Genomic DNA, 16,655 nt, shown 5'->3' with positions numbered 1-16,655 from the left:
GGGCAGTAACCAGATCGGTCTGTGAATTTTCAGGTATTACACCTTTCCCAGTCAATTTTCTAATATACAGAGGAACCTCGATTCAATGCCTTTCCTCTGGAGCTCAGAGTTTTCTATTAAGTCTGTTCCCCATTCAGGAGACTAGGCAGCAGCTCATGAGCTCATGGCACGCGACGCCTGCCACCCCCCCACCTGCCCCTCAATGCCATCCAACCCCACACACTTCCCACCCCCCCACCCCGTGTGCCCCCACCCCCTGTCCAACACCGCACCCCGAACCCATCCAACACCACCCTTCACTCGCCCCCAAACTCATCCAACACCGTGCCCCGTCCCCATCACTTTGTTGATTTATCCTATTCATGCCCCTCATGATTTTAGAAAACCCTCAGCCTCCAACATCCAGGGAAAACAGCCCTAGCCTATTCAGCCTCTCCCTAAAGCTGAAATGCTCCAACCCTGGCAACATCCTTGTAAATCTTTTCTGAATCCTTTCACGTTTCACAACATCTTTCTGATAGGAAGGAGACCAGAACTGAACACAATATTCCAAAAATGGCTTAACCAATGTCCTGTACAGCTGCAACATGACCTCCCAACTCCTATACTCAATACTCTGACCAATAAAGGCAAGCATACTAAACGCCTTCTTCACTATCCTATCTACCTGCGACTCCACTTTCAAGGAACAATGGACCTGCACTGCAAGGTCTCTTTGTTCAGCTACACTCCATAGGTCCTTACCATTAAGTGTAAATGTTCTGCTCTGATTTGCTTTTCCAAAATGCAGTACCTCGCATTTATCTAAACTAAACTCTATCTGCCACTCCTCAGCCCACTGGCCCAACTGCTTAAGAACCTGTTGTACTCTGAGGTAACCTTCTTCGCTGTCCACTATACCTCCAATTTTGGTGTCACCTGCAAACTTACTAACTACACCTCTTATGCTCACATCCAAATCATTTATGTAAATGATGAAAAGTAGTGGACCCAAGACTGATCCTTGTGGCACACCACTGGTCACAGGTATCCAGTCTGAAAAGCAACCGTCCACCACCATCCTCTGTCTTCTACCTTCAAGCCCAGTTCTGTATCCATATGACGAGTTCTCCTTGCATGCCAGTCTCCTTGCTAACCAGTCACCCATGGGAACCTTGTTGAACACCTTACTGAAGTCCATAGAGATCACATCCACCACTCTTCCCTCATCAATCCTCATAGTTACTTCTTCAAAAAACTCAATAAGGTTTGTGAGACTTTTTCCTTAAGGTCATTATTCTGAATAGTTGTACAAGATAACTGGAGCTATTTTCAATGCTGACATTGAAATAACTCCTTATTTGTTTCAGGTTTTGGAATCACACAGGTTTTATAATAAGTTGCTGTGACAACTGTACCATGACGCCTAGGTTGTGAGAAATAAATATTGCACATGAGCATGGATCTTAAACTAATGACACTGATGAGACTGAACAACGAGGGAGGCTCATCAAATTCAGCAGACACCCTACTGCTGCCAGCTATGCACCTGTTTGTGCCCAATTTTAATAGTGAAGGGATGCCATTAGTACTGCTGGGTCAATTGGGGCCCTGACATTGGAGGGTCCACTTAAGAGCCTCATCCTGTCAACACAGATTTAATTAATGGCAAAAGACGCACACAATAAGCAGTCAGCAGGCTTTTCTGGTCCGGGGCAGGAAGGGTGCTTTCTCCACTGATCCTTTGTGCAATTCACCAGGTACCCCTAAGAATTAAGCCCCACACCTCAAGATTGGCCTTTCCCAATGCCTCTCATACTACAGGATATCCCTCAGCATGAGGATGTCACCTTGGAAAAAGCAAGACTAACTCCAACACGAACCTAATTTCCAATCCTATGCCAAAGGCCTGAAGTCCAAGGAATAAAGCTCTGAGGCAGAATCCTGTTCCCATGAGTGAGAAGTACCACCTTCAATTGATAATGAATGCAGGACATGTTGTATCCCTCAAAGGGAATTAAACACTTTGTATAATTAATAGAATCACAATTGTTCTGGTGCAAAAGGTAGTCACTGAGTTCATCTTTGCACCAGCTCTCCAAGTGTTATTAGTTTCATATTCCAGCCTTTTTTCATAACCTTGTACATTACTCCTATTCAAATAATCATCTAATGCACTCTCTCCTACCTTCATTGAAGCTGCCTCCACTACATTTCCTGTAAATGCATTCTAGATTCTAAATATTTGAGATAAGAAAAGTTTTTTTTCCCTCTTGATTGTATTTGCTTTCTTTGCATTGTTTGAAATTTGTGCCCTTTCATTTTTGATTTTATAAAAGTGGGAGGTTAAGCCAGAGGGTAGATAACCTGTGGAACTCTGCTGCAGAAAGCTATGGAGGTCAAGTCATTCAGTGGATTTGACAGAGATAGATGGGTTCTTGATTGGTAAAGGGATAAGGGTTACAGGGAGAAGGCAGGAAGATGTGGTTGAGAAACATATCAGCCATGATCGAATGGTGGACTAGATTCAATCGGCTAAATGGCCTAATTCTGCTCTTATTTCTTTTTTAAAATTCATTTGTGGGACATGGGCGTAGCTGGCTGGCCAGCATTGATAGTCCATCCCTATTTGCCCTTGAGAAGGTGGTGGTGAGCTGCATTCTTGAATCACTGCAATCTACTTGTGTGGTTGACCAACAATGCCAGTAGGGAGGGGATTCCAGGATTTTGACCCAATGACTTTGAAGGAACAGCGGTATATTTCCATGCCAGGGTGGTGAGTGGCTTGGAGGGGAACTTGGAGGTGGTGTTCAAAAGTACCTGCGGCCCTTGTCCTTCTCGATGGAAGTGGCTGTGGGTTTGCAAGGTCCTGCCTCAGGATCTCTGGTGAATGTCTGCAGTGCATCTTATAGATAGTACAAACTGCTGCTACTGAGCACTGGTGGTGGAGGGATTGAATGTTTCTAGATGTGGCACCAGTCAAGTAGCCATGCTTTGTCCTGGATGGCATCAACCTTCCTGAGTGCTCTTGGGAACTGCATCCATCTTGCATGAGGGGTGTGTATCCCATCACACTCCTGAGTTGTGCATTGTAGATGATGGATAGACTTTGGGGGTCTCAGAAGGTGATATTTCTTAATAGTCTCTTTAATTTGTCATTATTCTTCTCACAGTTTATGATGCTTCCAAGCTTAGTGTCAACAACAAACTTTAAAATTGCTCCCTGTACCCCAGGGTTTTAATCATTTGTATCAGCAAGAGTAAGGTTCCAATATTAACAACTACGACATTCCACAGCAAACCTTGTTCTAATCTGAAAAATATCCATTAATGGTTTCTTACCACTCAGCAAATTTTGTATCCTCGAGCGTGCATCTTAGGTTTTTCCGACTAAGTGTTACTTTCGTTGGGTTACACTGCATTTTCCCCATTGTGAGACCTAGCAAAATCTTTCATTGTATCTTAACAAATTTGCCTCATTAACTATCTACCCTGTCAATATGGCTACTCTCTAACACTATCATACTGGTTGCTACTCCTGGAACAATTTCTTGTTAACTAGATATCCATGATGGCACGGTGGGTCAGTGGTTAGCACTGCTGTCTCACAGCAAGTCCAGCCTCGAATAACTGTCCATGTGGAGTTTGCACATTCTCCCCATGTCTGCGTGGGTTTCCTCTGGGTACTCTAGTTTCCTCCCACAATTCAAAGAAGTGCAGGTTAGGTGAATTGGTCATGCTAACTTGTGCATAATGTTTAGGGATATGTAGGTTAGGTGCATTAGTCAGGGGAAATGTAGAGAAAGAGGAGTGGGGAAATGAGTCTGGGTGGGATACTCTTTGAAGGGTTGGTGTGGACTTGTTGGGTCAAATGGCCCGTTTTCACACTGGAGGGATTCTATGATGACGAGCACTCAGATTATGAAGTTCCCATGCTCACTGGCAGATAATCGTTCTGAAGCTGTTGAAGAAAGGAAAAATAGCATCGCAATTCTCTGATAGCAGCCTGGAGTTTCTGATGAAATGTTCATTTCTGACGAAATGAACGATTCTCCTGCTCCTCAGATGCTGCCTGATCTGCTGTGCTTTTCCAGCATCACTTTCTCAACTCTGATCTCCAGCATCTGCAGTCCTCACTCTCTCGGGGAGTTTCAGGTGGGCAAGATAGTCCAGATGAAGGCTGTCCTCTTCCCAGAAAATATGCAGAGGAGCCACACCATCAAACCATAAGATAGTGAAGCAAATCAGGCCATTTAGCCCATCGATATGGCTGGTATGTTCTTAACCCAATTCTGCTGCAATGTCCCCATTACCCTTTATCCCCTTACTAATCACGAACCTATCTACCTCAGTCTTAAGTACACTCATTGAATTGGCCTCAACAGCTTTCTGTGGCAATGCAATGTCTAGGTTCCAGAGGAATTCTCTGCGGTACTGCAAAAAAAAGGTTAACATTGTTTTCTACTCGGCCAGGGTGGAAGTAACACACTTCTACTCGATACTACTTCGCATTCAATATGGAAGATATAGACTGTAGGGAAATAGATGGTGACATCTTGAAAAATGTCCAGATTATGGAGGAAGAAGTGCTGGATGTCTTGAAACGGTTAAAGGTGGATAAATCCCCAGGACCTGAACAGGTGTACCCGAGAACTCTGTGGGAGGCTAGAGAAGTGATTGTTGGGCCTCTTGCTGAGATATTTGTATCATCGATAGTCACAGGTGAGGTGCCGGAAGACTGGAGGTTGGCAAACGTGGTGCCAGTGTTTAAGAAGGGTGGTAAAGACAAGCCAGGGAACTATAGACCGGGGAGCCTGACCTCAGTGGTGGGCAAGTTGTTGGAGGGAAACCTGAGGGACAGGATGTACATGTATTTGGAAAGGCAAGGACTGATTCAAGATAGTAAACATGGCTTTGTGCGTGGGAAATCATGTCTCCCAAAGTTGATTGAGTTTTTTGAAGAAGTAATAAAGAAGATTGATGAGGGCAGAGCAGTAGATGTGATCTATATGGACTTCAGTAAGGCATACGACAAGGTTCCCCTTGGGAGACTGATTAGCAAGGTTAGATCTCATGGAATACAGGGAGAACTAGCCATTTGGATACAGAACTGGCTCAAAGGTAGAAGACAGAGGGTGGTGGTGGAGGATTGTTTTTCAGACTGCAGGCCTGTGACCAGTGGAGTGCCACAAGGATCGGTACTGGGTCCTCAACTTTTTGTCATTTACATAAATGATTTGGATGCGAGCATAAGAGGTACAGTTAGTAAGTTTGCAGATGACACCAAAATTGGAGTCATGGACAGCAAAGAGGGTTACCTCAGAATACAACAGGATCTGGACCAGATGGACCAATGGGCTGAGAAGTGGCAGATGGAGTTTAATTCAGATAAATGCGAAGTGCTGCATTTTGGGAAGCAAATCTTAGCAGGACTTATACACTTATTGGTAAGGTCCTAGGGAGTGTTGCTGAACAAAGAGACTTTGGAGTGCAGGTTCATAGCTCCTTGAAAGTGGAGTCACAGGTAGATAAGATCGTGAAGAAGGCGTTTGGTATGCTTTCCTTTATTGGTCAGAGTATTGATTACAGGAGTTGGGAGGTCATGTTGCGGCTGTACAGGATATTGGTTAGGCCACTGTTGGAATATTGCATGCAGTTCTGGTGTCCTTCCTATCGGAAAGATATTGTGAAACTTGAAAGGTTTCAAAAAAGATTTACAAAGATGTTGCCAGGGTTGGTGGATTTGAGCTACAGGGAGAGGCTGAACAGGTTGGGGCTGTTTTCCCTGGAGCGTCGGAGGCTGAGGGGTGACCTTATAGAGGTTTACAAAATTATGTGGGGCATGGATAGAATAAATAGGCCAAGTCTTTTCCCTGGGATCGAGGAATCCAGAACTAGAAGGCATAGGTTTAGGCTGAGAGGGGAAAGATATAAAAGACACCTAAGGGGCAACTTTTTCCACAGAGAGGGTGGTACATCTATGGAATGAGCTGCCAGAGGATGTGGTGGAAGCTGGTAGAATTGCAACATTTAAGAGGCATTTGGATGGGTATATGAATAGGAAGGGTTTGGAGGATATGGGCCGGGTGCTGGCAGGTGGGACTAGATTGGGTTGGGATATCTGGTCGGCATGAACGGGTTGGACTGAAGGGTCTGTTTTCATGCTGTACGTCTCTATGACTCTATCTCTGCTACTGTAACCACCTCCGACCAAGACGCCTGTTCGACCACTCACAATTGCATACATCTTCCCTAACTCCTCCCACTTCACCCCCTGTGGTCATAACACCAAACAACCTCTGAGCTGCTTACTGAGTCATCTGGAACACTCTTTCTGGCCACCTGCACCAGCACAAACAGCTTGTGCCACCCACTTCCAGCTCATTCAATCTGTTTATTTTGCTCATTCAAGGAATATACGGTCAATATGGCAGAAAGAGCTAGGATGCATAGAGAGGTACGCGTTATTTGGATTCTGGAGAAAAACCTGTCCCTTGCCGAAAGGCGTGACTAATTTTATCAAAACTTTAAATCCACATTGCAACCTACCCCGATAACCCTTTATCCTCTTGTTTGACAAGAATCTATGTAAAAATGTATTGGAAATAGTAAAATACTCATAAAATATTAAAAATATTCAAGGACCCTGCCTTTACCACCTTTCCAGTAGAGCTCCAAAGACTCTAAAACCTTCTGAAAGAAAAATAATTTCCAAATTATTGTTGTAAATGGGAGACCAATAAAGTATAAAGTTTGAGAGGCCTTGACGTTTCTTTTAAAGTTGGAATAGAAGCAGTCTGAATGGGTGGGGCCAAGCTCCCATAGAACCAAAATTTTTAGTTTTAGTTTTTAGCAGTTGCTAGGGTCTTGAAACTGGGATTAGAAAGCACAGTACATCTCCCCTGCTACTCTCTCTCTTTCTTTCTGAGTTTACTCTGGATGATTTTCCTCCTGGACTGGAAAATTGCATGGGAGACAAGCTATTTTACTGGATTTGCCTTTGCCAAGTATGTGCTTATGAGATATTACTCTATTGCAACAGTTACTGTTTAGTAGATACATTGTCTATTATTCTGTTAAGTTTTCCATTGGGTTTACTTATTCCAATTTCTTCTTCCTTTTGTTGTATTTTAATTATACTGTATGAATGAAGTGTATTTTGCTTCAAGGCTGTTAGTTTGACCAATCGAATGGCATCCAGATCATAACACCTGGCACTTGCCTTCAAAATAAGAAAATGTCAGGATCTAGGCTATCTTTGTAATATATTTTGAGGGGGTTTAGTCTGGTCCATAATATTTGTAGCAACAAAGTCAACTTAAAATGGACCGTTTCTCTTGTCGGGAGCTTTCTCCCATACTCAAATGACTTATTTCAGAAACAGCCCATTTAACCAGAACTTTGAGTTAATAGAAAAAGCTTATTAACTACTACATGAAAAAAGAAATACCAATGCAACATATATGCATGCAGAAGGGATATATTAAACTGGATAAAAACTGAAAGACTGTGAATTCTGTAAATCATAAACAAAAACAAGAATTGCTGAAAAAGCTCAGCAGGTCTGACAGCATTTGTGAAGAGAAATCAGAATTAACGTTTTGGGTCCAGTGACTCTTCCTTAGAGCTGAATGGTAGCTAGGAAAATGTTTTTTATGCAGAAAGGACGGGATAAGGAGGAAACGATAGGTAGAGATAGAGCACGAAGAGAAACTTTTTCAGCCAGACAGCGATGAATCTATGGAATTTACTGCCACAGAAGGCTGTGGAGGCCAGGTCATTGCGTATATTTAAGATGGAGATAGAAAGGTTCTTGATTGTAGAGGGGATCACGAGAAAGAGGGAGGGTGTGATTTTAGAAACCATCAGCCAGGGTTGAATGACAGAGCAGACTCACTTGGCTGAATGGCCTAATTTCTGCTCCTGTGTCTTATGGTCTTAAGAACAGTTGGACAGACAAAGGAGTGGTTAACAATCTGGCTAGGAGGGTGAATAGCTGTTAATGGAGAATGTTCACGGCTAACAATGGATTGCACGTAATAGACACTATGTGAATACAAGATCTGGTGTATGAGGCTAGGGGCTAGGACATAGGAGGAGAGTTCAAGCCCCAAAGTTATTGAACTCAACGTTAAGTCCAGAAGGCTGCAGAGTCTCCAAGCAGAAAATGAGGTGTCGTTTTTCCAGCTCACACTGAGCTTCACTGCTGTCCTTCTGAGACAGAAATATTGGCCAGGGAACAAAGTGGTGTATTGAAGTGGTAAGCTCAAGGTCATTTTTGTGCACAGAACATAGGTGTTCTACAAAGTTGTCAACTAGTCTATGCTTCATTTCCCCAATTTAGAGGAAATAATATTGTGAGCAGCTATAGACTAGATTGTGTGAAATGCGGGTTAAGTGTTCTTCACCTGAAAGGTATGTTGGGGCCCTTAGATACTGAGGAGGGAGGATGTAAATGTGCAGGAATTACACTTTTAACACCCTACCTACGTGGCTACTGTCAGAGAGCTATGGGCTTGAAACCCAAGATAGCTCTGTACATTTTCCTTAACATTTGATCTTTCAAAGTGCATCACCTCTCACTTACCCAGATTAAACTGCATCTGCCATTTCTCTGCCCATACGTGCAACTGATCTACATCCCATTGTATCCTTTGACAATGTTCTACACCATCCACAACTTCACTAATCTTTGTATTACCTGCAAAATGTACTAACCCACCAATCTACATTTTCAGCCAAGTCATTTCTATCTATCACAAACATCAGGGGTCCAATTACGGATGACTGCAGAACACCACTAGTCACAGAGCTCTAACTAGAAAAACACCTTTCCACCATTATCCTCCGCCTTCTATTGGCAACTCAATTCTGAATCCACATGGCTAAGTCACAGTGGATCCCACGTATCTTAATCTTCTGGATGAGCCTACCATGAGAGACCTAGTCAATAGTCTTACTAAATTCCACGTAGACAACATCCACTGTCATCATGAAACACATTTGTAACCTCCTCAAAAAATTCAATCAAGTTAGTAAGACATGACCTGCCCTGCACAAATCCATGCTGACTGTCCGTAACTCGGCCACACTTTTCCAAATGCGCCAATCCTATCCCAAAGAATTCTCTCCAATAGCTTCCTCACCACTGATGAGAGACTCACCGGTCTATGATTTCCCAAATTATTCTTATTTTACTTCTTGAACACAGGAACAACATTAGCTACTCACCAGTCCTCCAAGACTCTCCAGTGGCTAGTGAGGATACAAAGGTGTTGGTCAAGGCCCCAGCAATCTCATCTCTTGCCTCTCTCAATAATCTAGCGTAGATACGAGTAGGCCCTGGGGAATTATCCATCTTAACGTTCTTCAAGTGACCCAATACTACTTCTTTCTTGATCTCAAAATGCCCTGGCATATAAGCATGGTTCACACTTACCTCACTATCTTATATATCCTTCTGAATGAATACTGAGTGAAAACTCACCTAGAATCTTGCCCACATATTCTGCCTCCAAGCACAAGTTCTCTCCTTCATCCTTGAGCAGTCCTACCTTCTCCCTAATTATCCTCTTGTTTTTTAATATATGCACAGAATGTCTTCGGATTCTTTTTAATCCGACTTGTCAAGGTCATTTCATGGCCCCTTCTTGCTCTCCTAATTCGCTGCTTGAGTATTTTCTTGCTTTCATTATATTCCTCACATGCCCTGTTCAATTTTAGCTTCCTAAACATTACATATGTTTTGTTTTCCCTTTTGACTAAATTCATAACCACCGTCATTATCCAAGGGTCCCTTTACTGGCCATCCTTGTCTTTCCTCCTTACTGGAACTTGCCCGTCCTATACTCTCTGATCTTTAAACAATTCTCCCACGCCAAATGTGGACTAGCCCGGGTTCATACTGCTGAAAGATACTGTTCCTAAAACACATTGTAATCATCCTCCAGGATACCCTGGCCAATCTAAGTTAATTATGTGCAAATTCAAATCACACAATTTATGTTGCACCTTTCTCACAAACCCACTAATTTTGTAGATACATTCTGAAATATGGTTTCTGCTGAGGGGCCTAGAAAATACTCCAACAAATGTCTTTTTACCTCCACTATTTCTCATCTCTATCCAAACTGATCCCGATATTAATGTCATTGCTTTCTATTGTACCTATTCCATTCTTAAATGAACAGAATAACTCCATCTTATTTAGCTTCTTCTCCTTCCGAAATGTCACATACCCAAATAATAATTTGGGCCAACACCATGGCTCAGTGGTTAGCACTGCTGCCTCACCATGCCAGGACCCGGTTCAATTCCAGCTTCGGGCAACTGAGTTTGCACATTCTCCCCAAGCCTGTGTGGGCTGCCTCCAGGTACTCCGGTTTCCTCCCATACTCCAAAGATGTGCAGGTTAGGTGGATTGGCCATGTGTCTTCTCCAGTCGGGGCATAGAGTATAAAAATTGACCAGTCATGTTACACTTGAAATATTGTGTAAATGTTTGGTTTCCACATTACCAGAAAGATATGAAGAGGCTACAGAAACTGTTCACCAGGACCTTTCCAAAAAGAGATTTGATAAATTTGGTTTGTTTCCACTTCAATGGCAAAGGATGAGGGGTGATCTGACAGTCACTTATTGTAGATGTAGTTGCCTGGAACATATCAGAGACCAGAATCACAAACATCCTGCAATTGTAGCACATCACCTGACCCCATCTTCATCGTGTATAAATCAAGTTATTGTTTTCACTTAATTCCTTTGTAATTATTAACTCTACCATAGCCACTAGGTTTACTGAAGCTAGATTTTTTTCTAACACAAATAATGTACAATTATTGCTAATAAAAAAATATTTTTTTAAATAAAAGGTGAACAAAATACTCACATATTATTCCATTACATGTTTCTCTATGATGCCACACTTCTGATACATTTCTCCTAAATCAACCATTTCACAGAGAAATCTCCATCTCTAACTGGCTCTTTATGAAGTCTCCATTGCTCTCTAAACAAAAACGTCTCTGCTGCTATCAGCTCTTTAATGCTTCAAAAAGAGTGGATTCTCAAACAGTGTCATAAACTGATGAAAGGTCAATGATTACAACACTTATCTTGAACAAGAGTTGGAAATCAGACGAAATGTGGATCATAAGTGCTGTACTTGGTCAACATAGTTCCCAGAAAACCAGCTTGCTGATCTAACAATGGAACTTAACAGCCTGGCCCAACAGAGATGCATAGCAGAGACATGGATCGATAGCTAGCTGGGTCAACAGCCAGTGTGCCCAGATTAAGGACTATAATTATTTTAGCCTCTTTCTCCAAGTTGACAGATATTATCAGTTGTACAAAGATTAGAAAACAAAGAGGCCCACTGGTCCTATCTACCAGATCCTCAATTATTCAATAATTTAGAAAGAAATCATCTTTCTTGCTGCTTTTCTTGCTTTAGTGGTGCTATCAATTTTCTGTTGTACAGAAAAGAAAACAGGAATATGGGAGAGTAAGGGCTGCCCATATTTGAAAGACACAAAATAATCGACAAGGGATCAACAGAATTAAATGCCTGCACGTTGGTACCTTTGAACAGGGCTACTCCAAGGTGAACAAGAGGCCCTGCACAGACAGCCATCAGAGACAGTTCAATAAGTGGACATTTAAGGATTGACAGTTTAAAGATTTGTGTCAAAACATTTCAAGGAGATAAAACTTCTACAATGGGACTGTGGCACATAAAAAATTCTGAGGATTAAATAAATCCATTAAACTACAACAAGTGATTGATTCCAGCCTCATTAATGAAAGAATGTTGTCCCATTAGGTGAAAAGAATCAGCAAGAATAAAGATAATAAATCTCAGTCATGAGACAGACACAGACAGACAGACAGACAGACAGACAGACAGAGTCAGCCTAACTCATAATGCAGTTATGAAAACAATAGCTAAAGTAATTTTGTAACAATCTTTGAAGTTATTCACAATGTTAAGAAATGGGTTAGTGATTCTTCAGATAATCAGATAGATTTCAATGTAATCTATTGCTTCTATTATATTTTGGTTATATACAGATACACATATATAAGAAAAATATAATAGAAGCAATAGGAGAAAATAGTCCAACAAAGATGTGAAAGTTAACTAGTCCAGGGAAACGTGTTTCCTATCTCTAAACTGATGCCAGACATGACCTGTATGAAAACAAAGTGCTCGGAATTCATTAGCTAAAGAATGCTAACAGTAGAAGTAGCTGTAGAAGTAGTAGTATACAGAAGAACTAACTTTATAATAGGAATCAATATTATGAATCTTATACCAATTAGTTGGATCCAACTGTCTTTTGTTCTCCTAAAATTGGGCAAGACGGGGATATATGAGGAGTAACTGAATTTAATAGATATCACTTTGAATATAATGTATGATAGAATTCAAGCAGTTCTCAGAGGTAAAGCATACCTGGAATAGGTCCAAAGGAGTATGGCCAGTAACTTTAGAATGCAAATTGAGAAGATGCATTGGAAGATCCCAAGCCTGGAAATTACAATGTCTGTGAAACACCATGAAATCATGGGAACCTGGGACTGTCCACAAGAGTGCCCATCTTTGGTTAGGTGTTTCATAGGATTGGATGTATAGAATAAGGGGTAAGACACAGTAACCATGCTGTATGTGATTACTGTGACATAAAAAGTTTTAAAATGCTGTATTTCACTGTTAAACTCAAAGCTTGTCATTGATCGCTCTTCCAAAGATTAAGAGAACAACTGTGTTCTCATGTCCAGGCCAGATTCAGGGGAATCTTTGTCCCTTTCCCTGCATGTACCAATCATTGCTTGAATGAACACTATCACTTGCCTGAATCCTGCCTGCCTCCTGAGTCTTTACGGTAAAAACAATGACTGCAGATGCTGGAAACCAGATTCTGGATTAGTGGTGCTGGAAGAGCACAACGGTTCAGGCAGCATCCAAGTAGCTTCGAAATCGACGTTTCGGGCAAAAGCCCTTCATCAGGAATAAAGGCAGTGAGCCTGAAGCGTGGAGAGATAAGCTAGAGGAGGATGGGGGTGGGGAGAAAGTAGCATAGAGTACAATGGGTGAGTGAGGGAGGGGATGAAGGTGATAGGTCAGGGAGGAGAGGGTGGAGTGGATAGGTGGAAAAGAAGATAGGCAGGTCGGACAAGTCCGGACAAGTTATGGGCACAGTTACTGAGCTGGAGGTTTAGAACTAGGGTGAGGTGGGGGAAGGGGAAATGAGGAAACTGTTGAAGTCTACATTGATGTCCTGGGGTTGAAGTGTTCTGAGGCGGAAGATGAGGCGTTCTTCCTCCAGGCGTCTGGTGGTGAGGGAGCATCGGTGAAGGAGGCTCAGGACCTCCATGTCCTCGGCAGAGTGGGAGGGGGAGTTGAAATGTTGGGCCACGGGGCGGTGTGGTTGATTGGTGTGGGTGTCCCAGAGATGTTCCCTAAAGCGCTCTGCTAGGAGGCGCCCAGTCTCCCCAATGTAGAGGAGACTGCATCAGGAGCAACAGATACAATAAATGATATTAGTGGATGTGCAAGTAAAACTTTGATGGATGTGGAAGGCTCCTTTAGGGCCTTGGATAGAGGTGAGGGAGGTGTGGACGCAGGTTTTACAGTTCCTGCGGTGGCAGGGGAAAGTGCCAGGATTGGAGGGTGGGTTGTTTGGGGGCGTGGACCTGACCAGGTAGTCGTAGAGGGAATGGTCTTTGCGGAAGGCGGAAAAGGGGTGGGGAGGGAAATATATCCCTGGTAGTGGGTTCTGTTTGGAGGTGGCGGAAATGTCGGCGGATGATTTGGTTTATGCGAAGGTTGGTAGGGTGGAAGGTGAGCACCAGGGGCGTTCTGTCCTTGTTACGGTTGGAGGGGTGGGATCTGAGGGCGGAGGTGCGGGATGTAGGCGAGATGCATTGGAGGGCATCTTTAACCATGTGGGAAGGGAAATTGTGGTCTCCAAAGAAGGAGGCCATCTGGTGTGTTCTGTGGTGGAACTGGTCCTCCTGGGAGCAGATTCGGCGGAGGCGGAGGAATTGGGAATACGGGATGGCATTTTTGCAAGAGGTAGGGTGGGAAGAGGTGTAATCCAGGTAGCTGTGGGAGTCGGTGGGTTTGTAAAAAAATGTCAGTGTCAAGTCGGTTGTCATTAATGGAGATGGAGAGGTCCAGAAAGGGGAGGGAGGTGTCAGAGATGGTCCAGGTAAATTTAAGGTCAGGGTGGAATGTGTTGGTGAAGTTGATGAATTGTTCAACCTCCTCGCGGGGGCGCCATTGCAGTCATCAATGTAGCGGAGGAAGAGGTGGGGAGTGGTGCCGGTGTAATTACGGAAGATCAACTGCTCTTCGTAGCCAACAAAGAGACAGGCATAGCTGGGGCCCATACGTGTGCCCATGGCTACTCCTTTGGTCTGGAGGAAGTGGGAGGATTCAAAGGAGAACTTGTTAAGGGTGAGAACCAGTTCGGCCAAACGAATGAGAGTGTCGGTGGAAGGGTACTGTTGGGGACGTCTGGAGAGGAAGAAACGGAGGGCTTGGAGGCCCTGGTCATGGCAGATGGAGGTGTAGAGGGATTGGATATCCATGGTGATGAGGCGTTGGGGGCCAGGGAAACGGAAGTCTTGGAGGAGGTGGAGGGCGTGGGTGGTGTCTCGAATGTATGTGGGGAGTTCCTGGACTAGGGGGGATAGGACAGTGTCGAGGTAGGTAAAGATGAGTTCAGTGGGGCAGGAGCATGCTGAGACAATGGGTCGGCCAGGGTGGTCAGGCTTGTGGATCTTGGGAAGGAGGTAGAACCGGGCAGTGCGGGGTTCCCGGACTATGAGGTTGGAAGCTGTGGGTGGGAGATCTCCTGAGGTGATGAGGTTCTGTATGGTCTGGGAGATGATGGTTTGGTGATGGGGGGTGGGGTCATGGTCGAGGGCGCAGTAGGAAGAGGTGTCCTTGAGTTGACGTTTGGCTTCAGCGGTGTAGAGGTCAGTGCGCCAGACTACCACTGCGCCCCCTTTATCCGCTGGCTTGATGGTGAGGTGAGTCTTTGTCCCCAATCAGGGGTTACGCTCTTACTGGGTGAGATGAGGAATACTTCCATCCAAATTCCAAGGCAAGCTCCATTAGTTCCCATGATCTTAAAATTGAGGATCAGCCTCAAGTAACAATGTGCACTAATATTTTGGAAGAATCTATGCTGAGCAGTTGAAGCCACTTCAGATTTTCTGAGTAAAATCCAAACCTTCTACAGAGTGAATGAAATCGAGCTAGTCTGAAGTTTCCTGTCATGCTTGTTGGCTAGGTATATCCAGAGATTTCAAGAGTTCAATGGCATCATCTGAATCCCCAATGGTTGAGTCCTAAAGGTCATAGTTATTAGAGTGCTTCTGGAGTAAATGACGACAGAAACAACTAACAATAACAGTAATGCAATTGACCTCATCCTCATCAATATTTCTGCAACAAATCGTTCATTCCAGGACAGAACTGATAACAGCGACTATTGCAAGATTCTTGTAAAGATCTTGTCCGGTCTTCACATCAAGGATGCCCTCCATCAGGTTATGTGATACTATCCATATACTAAATGGAATAGGCTTAAAAAAAAATCAAAGAACTCAAAACTGGACATCCATGAAGCCCAGTGGACCATCAACAGCAGCAGAATTGAACTCAAACATAATAGAACACAGAACATAGAACAATACAGCACAGAACAGGCCCTTCGGCCCACAATGTTGTGCCGAACTTCTAACCTAGATTAAGCACCCATCCATGTACCTATCCAAATGCCGCTTAAAGGTCGCCAATGATTCTGACTCTACCACTCCCACGGGCAGCGCATTCCATGCCCCCACTACTCTCTGGGTAAAGAACCCACCCCTGACATCTCCCCTATACCTTCCACCCTTCACCTTAAATTTATGTCCCCTTGTAACACTCTGTTGTACCCAGGGAAAAAGTTTCTGACTGTCTACTCTATCTATTCCTCTGATCATCTTATAAACCTCTATCAAGTCACCCCTCATCCTTCGCCGTTCCAACGAGAAGAGGCCGAGAACTCTCAACCTATCCTCGTACGACCTACTCTCCATTCCAGGCAACATCCTGGTAAATCTTCTCTGCACCCTCTCCAAAGCTTCCACATCTTTCCTAAAGTGAGGCGACCAGAACTGCACACAGTACTCCAACTGTGGCCTAACCAAAGTCCTGTACAGCTGCAACATCACTTCACGACACTTGAATTCAATCCCTCTGCTAATGAACGATAATACTCCATAGGCCTTCTTACAAACTCTATCCACCTGAGTGGCAACCTTCAAAGATCTATGTACATAGGCCCCAAGATCCCTCTGTTCCTCCACCTGACTAAGAACCCTACCATTAACCCTGTATTCCGCATTCTTATTTGTTCTTCCAAAATGGACAACCTCACACTTGGCAGGGTTGAACTCCATCTGCCACTCCTCAGCCCAGCTCTGCATCATATCTAAGTCCCTCTGCAGCCGACAACAGCCCTCCTCACTGTCCACAACTCCACCTATCTTCGTATCATCTGCAAATTTACTGACCCACCCTTCGACTCCCTCATCTAAGTCATTAATAAAAATTACAAACAGCAGAGGACCCAGAACTGAACCCTGCGGAACTCCACTTGTAACTGGGCTCCAGG

General features: G+C 43.7%; 1 protein-coding gene across 1 annotated transcript in view; it reads right to left on the bottom strand.

The window, feature by feature from the left end:
• Positions 1-16,655, bottom strand: part of LOC140453953 (dynein axonemal heavy chain 8-like) — a 1,210,036-nt gene that overhangs the window by 1,175,869 nt on the left and 17,512 nt on the right. The window lies entirely within an intron of this gene.

Source organism: Chiloscyllium punctatum, chromosome 3, assembly GCF_047496795.1.
Source record: "Chiloscyllium punctatum isolate Juve2018m chromosome 3, sChiPun1.3, whole genome shotgun sequence".
In the NCBI taxonomy this organism is placed as follows: domain Eukaryota; kingdom Metazoa; phylum Chordata; class Chondrichthyes; order Orectolobiformes; family Hemiscylliidae; genus Chiloscyllium; species Chiloscyllium punctatum.
This window is presented reverse-complemented; position numbering and strand designations above follow the sequence as displayed.